Here is a 10,465-nt window from a genome sequence, read left to right on the forward strand (position 1 = left end):
GTGAATTTAGGCTGGTAAGAAATAGATTTCAATTATATTTATCTAATCATTGATAATGGATTTTTCCCAAAGTAATTTTTTTATATCTACAAACTTCCTTTTACTAAATAATGATATATAAATGGTGACTTGAAACAAGTCATTAATCAATTTTGGTTCTCTGTTTTCCCATTTATAAAATTGAAAATACATGGGTTATAGCTACACAAATACTTGAGATACCCAGACTGAACTTACTATCTTCCTGGATAAGAGCCAGCAGAGGTGGCACATACAAAGAGCATTTAATATATAACACGTTATTCTTTTTGCTCTGATCATTCTCATTCTATCATCCTTCTCACTAGGGTGGAGAAATGTACCATCTAATGTTTCACAAAAGAGAAAACATTTTTCTGTCTTTCATGTCGTGGAGAAGCCTGAATTATCTTAATCATACATTGTGCTCTTGTCTTAAACATCAACATTCCCCTTGGTTTTCTATCCATGAGCCAGAATATTGGGTTGATTATTCTCCTGGAAGCACACTCTTTGCCAAGGTTTACCATTATTTTTCATTAGTTTCAATTCTGAAAGGAAGGAGACAGAGCCTATATATGATGATGAATGGGGTTAAAGGCCCAAGGACTAACATGATTGTATAAGAAGCTACTGCTGGGTGATATATGAACATATTGGAGTAATACATGCTAAAAATGAGGAGGCAGCACAGAGCAGTTGGCAGGACAACAGGCAGCCTAAATTACATCATTCATTTAATAGGTCTAACATATGGTAGCTATTAGATCTCCAAAACAAATGCAAGGCTAACCAACACTCTCATAGAAAAAAGGCTTCCATTCTTAATTTTTTTTTTTTAATAAAAGGCCTCAGTCCAAGTTGCTGCCAATTCCAACACAATAATAACATATATCTCTAAACGAAATAATAATCTGGACCTTGCAAAGAAATTAACAGTTTCACCTGATAATGTATGCTTTAAAATGTTAAATGTTCTTGTTTTTGTCTTTTACACATTTCTTAAGGAGCTATGCAAGAATTCAATGGGATAATTTAATGGTTTTAAGCAGCAACTGAATTCTGTAATATATAAATCAGCTCATAATTGTTTTCAGAATGAAAGATACAAATGCTCTATATTAAAGCTGGCCTTTGCTTAAAGCAAGTGAAACATATCTTTGATTCTGTCATTTTCCAATTAATCTCATTTTTGTGTTGCAAAAAACATAGGAGAAAGCTCCAGTGATCTTTTGGGGACGTAATTTTGCCCTTGTTTTACATGGTTTTCAAATAGTTACCCTAATCATAAAAAAAAAAAGAGAAAGAAAGAAAGAAAATGAGTAAAAAGGCAAAGTACAACCACTATCCCTCTATTAATAATCCCCAGAAATGTTTTTTTATCGTATTAAGTAAAACCTTTCATCTAGATGCCAGTTCTTCTGGTGAACTGCTCTGGAAGTCTCAGGCCTTTGTGAACACTCCAGAAGGGAAAGGACCTAGGGCCGACAGATAAATACAAAACAACTTCACCCCAAAATTCAAACAGGGACCCAAAAGATAGCTGCTTCCTCATTGCCTGCCTCTGAATTCTATGTTTTATTCAGGTCTTTCCCAGCATGACCCTTGTCCTTTGAATTCAATTCCTTCCAATTTAGCCCCTTGCTTCTTTAATCTGACTTCTCCCTCATCCCACTTTCCTTTTCCCAGTTGTTTAAGGCTGGAATATCATTCTTCTGCCCAGAAATTTCCAACATTTAAAACTTTTTTAAGATCATTTCTCAGGGTGTCCGGGTGGCTCAGTCTCAGTTAAGTGTCTGACTTCAGCTCAGGTAATGATCTCACAGTTCATGGGTTCGAGTCTGCATCAGGTTCCGTGCTGACCATGTGGAGCCTGCTTGGGATTCTCTCTCTGCCCTTCACTTGCTCGCACGCTCTCTCTCTCTCTCTCTCTCTCTCTCTCTCTCATTCTCTCAACAAAAATAAATAAACTAAAAAAAAAAAAAAGGAGGGGCGCCTGGGTGGCTCAGTCGGTTGAGCGACCGACTTCGGCTCAGGTCATGATCTCACGGTTTGTGAGTTTGAGCCCCTCATTGGGCTCTGTGCTGCCAGCTCAGAGCCTGGAGCCTGCTTCTGATTCTGTGTCTCCCTCTCTCTCTGACCCTCCCCCACTCAGGCTCTGTCTCTCTCTGCCTCAGAAATAAATAAACATTAAAAAAAATTTAAAAAAAAGAATATCATTTCACTTCCCACTATCCATTCACCTTTTTCAAGATGCTTTCTCCCAATTTTCCTCTGGTAAACAACTTCTTCCTTATTCTGTGTAAGTGCTTATAGTGAAATTAACTCCAGCCCTGTCTCCAGGGGTATGCAAGAATTAAATCATATCAATCAAACAATTACCTTCTACCCCCCTTCTCTTACCATTAATCTCTACTTTAAGGTGATGATGAGTTTAGGATGGGCATGTGAACCAATCAGATCTGATGAGATACAAGTTCTAGAACTGCTGACAAAGACAAACTCTGTTTTATTGGGCATAACCTGGGAAGATACAGACCTGTAGTATTGGTGGACATATTTCCAATACATGAAACCCAAGAATGAAGCCACAGTGAATGATCCAGAGTGAAGAGATGGTGTGAGACCACTGTGAGACTATTTACTGCTGCCATTTACTTCTTACGTTACTATTTAATTATCTCAGGAGTAGAATTGTATACGCCTTGAGATCTTGGTACCTTAAGCTATGTTCTTGGTACCTTAAGCTATGTCTAACATAGTTCTATATTTGCTCTACCAAAAAGGAATTACATAAATCTAATAATGTGTACATTATAATAAAAGGTATGTATATCTTTGCCCCACATTCTCATTCACACCCCAAATTCAAATTAACCTGAGAGACGTAAACTATTCTTCCTTCAATGTGCCTCTCATAGTGTGAGCATCTCACCACACTGAATGTGATTCTAGAATTTAAAGAAACCTTAAAACAGCACTGTCCATAAACTCAAGGCACCTACTTCATATGGAGCTCAACTGAAGATTTAATGAGATTTTAAGGGAGGAGTGCCTAACTGACTTACTGGGTAGAGCACGCAACTCTTGATCTCAGGAGAGTTCAACTCATCTCTGGTGAGTTTGAGCTCCATGCTGGGCATAAAGATTACTTTAAGGAAAAGAAGAAGAAGGAGAAGGAGAAGGAGAAGGAGAAGGAGAAGGAGAAGGAGGAGGAGGAGGAGGAGAAGGAGAAGGAGGAGGAGGAGGAGGAGGAGGAGGAGGAGGAGGAGGAGGAGAAGGAGAAGGAGGAGAAGGAGAAGGAGGAGAAGGAGAAGGAGGAGAAGGAGAAGAAGGAGCAGGTTTTAAGGTAATTTTCACTATGAATATTTGTGTTAAGTTGATTTCACGAACAAGCTCCTGAATAATATGCAACTCTGTTTTATGTGACAGGCTACTGCAGACCCCAGTCATACTAAACTCTGAAGAGAGATTGATGTGGGGTCCCTGGGTGGCTCAGTCAGTTAAGCATCTGACTTCAGTTCAGGGCATGATCTCATGGTCTGTGGGTTTGAGCCCCGTGTCAGGCTCTGTGCTGACACCTCAGAGCCAGGAGCCTATTTTGGATTCTGTGTCTCCCTCTCTCTCTGGTCCTCCCCTGCTCATACTCTGTCTCTGTCTCTCTCTCAAAAATAAATAAACATTAAAATTTTTGTTTTAATAAAAAAGAGAGATTGATGTGATTTAAGTGTCTGTAGCAGGAGCTTTATATGACATTTCTTTTTTTTATGTTTTTTTTTTTTTTAATTTTTGAGAGAGAGAAAAGAGAGAGAGAGAGAGCATGTGTACACGAGCAAGTGGGGGAGGGGCAGACAAAGAGGGGGACAGAGGATCCAAAGTGGGTTCTGCCCTGACAGCAGCAAGCCCGAAACAGGGCTTAAACTCATGAGCTGTGAGATCATGACCTGAGCCAAAGTTGGATGCTCAATCAACTGAGCCACCCAAGGGCCCCAATATGGCATTTGATAGCATACTATAGGAGAAACTTGTCTACTTCTCAGCTTGATTTTCAGTCTCCAGAAGACCATCATTGATTGTCATGAGTCCATGGGGACAGTACAGGTAACTCAGAGAGAATCTGCAATATGAGAGTGTATAAACCTTTAAATTCTTATAAAACAGTTCCTTTTCCTTTTTAGCAACGCTTATGCTTCTCTGAGCCTCATTATGGTTTTTGTCAAGGAGAGCTGATGAATAGGAACATAAAAATATGAAAGTCCCAGTACCAGGTATCAGAGTGAGACCTCAGAGATGTATCAGGGCCTCAGACAGAGACTGACCTTGAGGTACATGTAGGCAGATGGGACGCTGACAGCCTCACACAGATGCCTGTGTCCTAGCATGGTACACAGGCACAGAACATTCCTATCTCCTCTAGCCTGGCATAGAAGAAACAGCAGAGCCACCTGAGCAGAAGGGGCCATGAAGACTACTAAATGTAAAGGGTAGAGAGAATGTGGAGACCAGCATGGATGGGTGACCACAGGCCAGGTGGGACAACGTACAGTCCAGAGATCCCAGTGTAGAAACTGCTGCTTCAAGATCCCTGGAGCATAGGAATATATGAGAGGCTCTTCTGGCCCCACTTGCCAGGCATTCTACATAGCCATTCCCCCAGAACGGCACTGGGGCACCAGAGCTTAGAGCCCCTCTCGAAGGCTCCACTGGTTCCCCTTCTCACCCTCCAGCCTACAGGATCTTTCTCTAACCTTGAGGGAAGCCCTATTCTCTTCCTCCTACTCTTTCTAAATATTTTTTCCATACCCAAAATATTCTTAGTTCCCTAAGGACTTAGGGTTTGGAACACAACTCTGGAGAGGTTCTTTCTATGCTGTCACTTCCCTTACTGAGGTGATGAGCTCAGAGCTGACCATCTGCTCCAAATGGAGAGAGGAAAGGAAGTGCCAAAAAATATATAATAATAAATCTCAAAGATACTATTCCACAATATTTTCTTCCTAAATTAAATATTTATAGCCCTGTAAATGTACTCTATCTGCAGATGTTACTCCTCACCCTCACCAACTGCACCCTTCCGAACACACACGTACCACAGGTTGAGACCTGGGTCCAAATCCCAGATGAGAACTGCTGTGCACAAAGCAGCCCCTGACCACAGGAGTGTTATTTCCCCCAGGCTCCCAAAGGTGAGAATAGACCATGGGTGATTCTTCCCCTTATAATGCTCCCTATCTGAAGTTCCCCAGGAAATTCTTCCATCTCTCGTTAATAATCCCTTGGCTCCCTGCCCCCCAAATTCACCCATCACTTCCACTGAACTGAGAGGAGGCCTTGAGGGACTCACTTTACAAAAGAAGTGAAAGCTTTTGTTGACTTAAATAAGGCAGCAGGTGTATGACCAGGCTCCCCAACCTGACTCTCCACCATAACTTCATGCCTAAAATCTTTAAGATCTCTGAGCTTTAGAGGTCTGGAGAAAGAAGGGATATGAGGGTTTACTGAACCCAGACTCTTGAAGGTACAAAATGGCTCTATTCTCTGTCTTCTAAGTTTTCTGAGACGCTTTCCTCCTACCTTCACTGAGTAGGCCTTAGCTCCAGTATTAGTGGCTGATGGTTTCATTTAAGGTAATTTCACCATTAAAATGTTCTTCTCTTCCTACCAACAAAACAAAATAGGGGTGTTCTTGTACTTCACCAGAGTCTTAGAACTGTCCACCTTCCAATGCAGAGCAGCATCCTCTCAAGGCTTGTTAAGGAGTCCTTCTCCAAGAGATGTCTGGCTGTGGCCCTGGCCACTGCATCAATCCATAGCACAGTAAAGGGACACCCACTTGGCAGAGCATCAGGATCCTTCTGCCTTGGAAGCTACCTTAAGAACAGCCTGGGTCAGGGGATCTCAAAAGAGCTGCTTTGATAACTGCCCATCTGTGCCATCTGTCAGGGCCTGAGCTGGTGCTGCTGGAATCACTCCTTCCTCTCCGGAATCCACTGGCTAAAATCACTGTCTGAGAAAGATGCCTTGAAAAGAACATATCCTGCACCTACCTTTTTGACTACATTCTTGGTACTCACAGAACTCAGATCTACCCATTAACTTTATTAAGGTTAACAATTGTCCTCTTCCTTCTCCCCACCACTCTCAAGTTGCCCAAAAACTTCAAAGCATTTTTTGTAGAACTATTGCCAATTTAAATTTCACTACAGTCCCCTGGTTTTCCTGAAATCACTGGTATCTTGAGTACCTACCTTGTCTTGGCATGGGATCACAAGTGTTGCCCAAAATGGCTTGGCCCTAATTCTGGAGAGTATCAGTAATCTGTATTTCAGGATGTGCTGCATGAGGAATCACAGCAATTCCGGACAGGTCTCCATGGGTATTGCATACAAGTCTTGACCCTCAAAGCAAGTGTCCTACCAACACAATATTATTTTTCTATAATTCAGTCTAGCTTTTGTTTTAAGCTCCATTTCACTAAGAGGCAGAAATGATATCTGGTCCTTTGTCATTCTTCCTTTCCACATTGCCCTTTTCCTGGGTTGTAGTTAAGTCCCCAGGGATTCCACAGTGCCCTGCTATTACTGGTCACCTACTAAGGCATCCGATGTCCTGTCTGGTTTTCTCTCATCACCATTAAGACCTCCCTCACTTCTGTCTGCAGGGCGAGTCCAGTGACTTCCTCCCCTGCTTATGAGCCCTGCTTCAGTGACTCAGGAACCTCTGTGAGGCCATTTGTGGCTGGTATGCTGAAACGCACCATGTAGCAGTTCCTGTTCTGGATTTAGATCCTTCCCCATGGTTTCTCCTGGAAAGTGGGCAGAAAGCCCTACTATCTTGGGTCTCACAAACCTATCTCAGGTTGCAGATTCTCCAGAACATTTGGAGTTAAGTCTCAGAAACACTGGTCATTCCCTGCCAAGGGCTTGGCCTGAAAGACTATGTAGGATGACCATTTTCCACCCATGCCTGGAGAAGTAAAGAAAGCTTGTGTGGAAAGAGAATCAAACAGGTCCTCATAGAGAAGCAGAGAAATAAAGAAAAGGAGCCAGGAAATTGCTACCTTGGATCCTAATGGTTTTTTTGGTCATAGTCTAGTTCCTCATGAGGCCAGAATGAATCTTGACTTTTGGATTCTTTAATATAAACTTTTATCTTTCCAAAAAAATTTAATCTGAGTAGGTATCTGTTAAAATGGATTCACATCTTACTTCCAGGTTTGATTTTAAAGTCAGTAACTTTTTAAAAATCACATACAGTAAAACTATCCTTAAAATACACTGATTAGGGATGCCTGGGTGGCTTAGTTGGTTAAGTGGCTGATTCTTGATCTCAGCTTAGGTCATGATCTCATGGTTCATGGGTTCGAGCTCTACATTGGCTCTGCATGCAGAGCCTGCTTAGGATTCTCTCTCTCTCTCTCTCTCTCTCAAAGTAAATGAATAAACTTTAAAAAAATACATTGGTTAAAAATTATAGTGTGCAGGGGCGCCTGGGTGGCTCAGTCGGTTAAGCGGCCGACTTCGGCTCAGGTCATGATCTCACGGTCCGTGAGTTCAAGCCTCGCGTCGGGCTCTGTGCTGACAGCTCAGAGCCTGGAGCCTGTTTCAGATTCTGTGTCTCCCTCTCTCTGACCCTCCCCCGTTCATGCTCTGTCTCTCTCTGTCTCAAAAATAAATAAACGTTCAAAAAAAAAATTTAAAAAAAAATTATAGTGTGCAATTTTTTTGGCTCTCTCCCCCTCCCCAGCGCGCGCTCTCTCTCTCTCTCTCTCTCTCTCTCTCTCTCTCAAAATAAATGAATAAACTTTAAAAAAATACATTGGTTAAAAATTATAGTGTGCAATTTTTTTGGCAACTACAAGTTGATTTTATGCCCCCCCCTAATTTATCACTTATAAGTGTTTCACCACTCACTCCAATTAATTCTTCAATTTCTTCTTCAAGAATGTGGGTGAATCTATCACCACTAATATACCTGGTCACCAGAACAATACATTTCTTTCCATTGTCAATGACAAGAATAATTTTAAAATTAAATCATTCATACATTATTTCCATAGGTTTTGACCAACCTGCACTGACTGCTGACTACTTCAATCCTCTGTATTATTTAAACTTTTTCTTTCAATTTCTTTCTCTCTTGCTTTCACTCTTCATTTAAAGAAATTCTGAAGTTGAATAAGTTAATTATGCATATGATGAAATCCTATTACACTTGCAAACAAGCAAATGACATTGGAGATCACCTGCTTTTAGGACAACTTCTATTCATTCTGCCAATGTGGAAACTAAGGGCCAGAGAGCAAGTGCTCACAGTCATTTCAAAAGTATAGAGTGGTGATTAAGAATATAAGCTCCGGAATTAGCTACCAGGGTTAAATGCTGGCTCCACTACCTACTAGCTATGTGCTGTTGGGCAAGTTCCCTAATCTCTCTGGCCTCAATCTTTTCCTCTGTAAAATGAGCATAATTATAATAGTATCTACCTCACTGAGGTGTTGTGATTAAACATGAAAGTATAAGTGAAGGGCTTTGAGCAGCACTTAGCACATAGTGAATGTTCAGTAGAGGGGAGACTGGCTGGCTCAATCAGTAGAGGATGCAACTCTTGATCTTGGGGTCATGAGTTCAAGCCCCGTGTTGGGCCTAGAGCTTACTTAAAAAAAATTTTTTTTAAGTGAATGCTCAGTATATGTTAGCTGTTGGTTTTTATTAGTCCAAGGACATGAGCCAATTAGTAGCAAAGCTGAAATAAAAACTGAGCTTTCCAAATACTTGACTGGTGCTCTCCCCGTGCCAGGATCTCTCTCATTGTGTTGTCACGACAGTGACCGGCCAATAGTAAGAAGTCAGTATATGCTTCTTGGATGAGTGCAGAGGTGATAATAATCTCTGATCACAGATCACTCCTGTCCTACATGGCACTGCTCTGATCACAGAGCAAAAATCCATGTGTGGGACTTTCAGTGATAATAATGGTGAGTCAAATGAGTCCTTGCAAAAATAATTTATTTAGGAAAATATGCATAATATATTTCTAAATATTCCACAAATTTGAGATGAATGGTGTTAAATATATATATATGTGTACATATATACATACATATATATGTATGTATAAGAATAATGTGGAAATTTTGTGCATCAAAATGTTAACACTATGGTATATAATTTGGAGTGTTCTTTTGTTGTTTTCCTTTGGGCTTTTATTCACTCTCAAGTGTTCTTCAGGGAGCATGAATTATTTTTTTTTTGCTAGAAGAAACAAATAAATGATTTCATTTAAAGGTAGATGGACCAAACTAAAAGTGAGTTCAATACAAATGGAAAAATTATTGATAGTATCCTTTGTCAGTAATTCTTCATAATTCCCCAGCTTCATAAGGCAATTTTGATGGAGTTCAATATGAACAACTCAAGATTATGAAAGTAATTACATTTAGCTTAATTAAAATGACTAATTGTTCCACTTCTGCTCACATAACACCTGGTAGAACTGATGCTCAGGAGGCTGGGCCTAAACAGCTTAAAAAATGCACAGGTGCTAATTAAGAAAAAAATGTTTTCCAAAAATCTCAAGTAGACCACAGCTTGGGGTCAGAAATATCACATTTGGCTTGAAATTACATGTCATATACTCCTAAACAAATAAGCAGATAAATGTACAAATGAATAATAATAAGAGGTAGATGCCATGTAGTATGTGACACCTTGTCAAAAGTTACTGCGAGCAAAACGTTTAATCCATCGGTGGTATTGCTTTTCAAAGCTTCCCCCTTCTCTTCTCCCTCTGCCCATTCAAATCAACTGAAATGAGTGGATATAACAGTGGAATACTGAGTGTGGTGGGCAGCCTTGAAAATGGCCCCGGTGATTACCATCTCTTCCTCTTCAGAATGGCATTCTATAACCCCCATCCCTGCCTTGAGTGTGGGCTGGACTAGTGGATTACTTGTAACAAATACATTATGGCAAAAGTGGTAGGATGTCACTTGCAAGATTAGGTTACAAAAAAACTGTAATTTCCTTCTTGGCCACCCTCCGAGGGAAGCCAGCTGCCATGTTATGAGCTGTTCTAGGACTGTTCCTGTCCTACATGGCAAGGAACTGATGTCTCCATCCAAAGGCCAACAAGGACCTGAGGGCTACCAACAATAATGTGTGTGAGACTGGGGAAGCAGATCCTCCCCAGTCAAGTCTTGAGAAAATGACAGCTCCACCAAACACCTAACCTGCAGCCTTGTGAGGGAGCAGAGGCACCCAGTTCAGCAACCCCCAGACTTCCTGACCCATGGAAATTGTGAGATAATAATGTTTGTTTTAAGCCCCTAAGTTTTGCTGTAATTTGTTATGAAGCAATAGATACCTAGTAGACTGGAGAACAAAAAGAAAGCTTAAACTAATATCATACAATATAATCAATTAATAACAATAATAATAGTAGGCAT

The sequence above is a fragment of the Panthera uncia genome (genome assembly GCF_023721935.1).
Source record: "Panthera uncia isolate 11264 chromosome A1 unlocalized genomic scaffold, Puncia_PCG_1.0 HiC_scaffold_17, whole genome shotgun sequence".
NCBI lineage: Eukaryota > Metazoa > Chordata > Mammalia > Carnivora > Felidae > Panthera > Panthera uncia.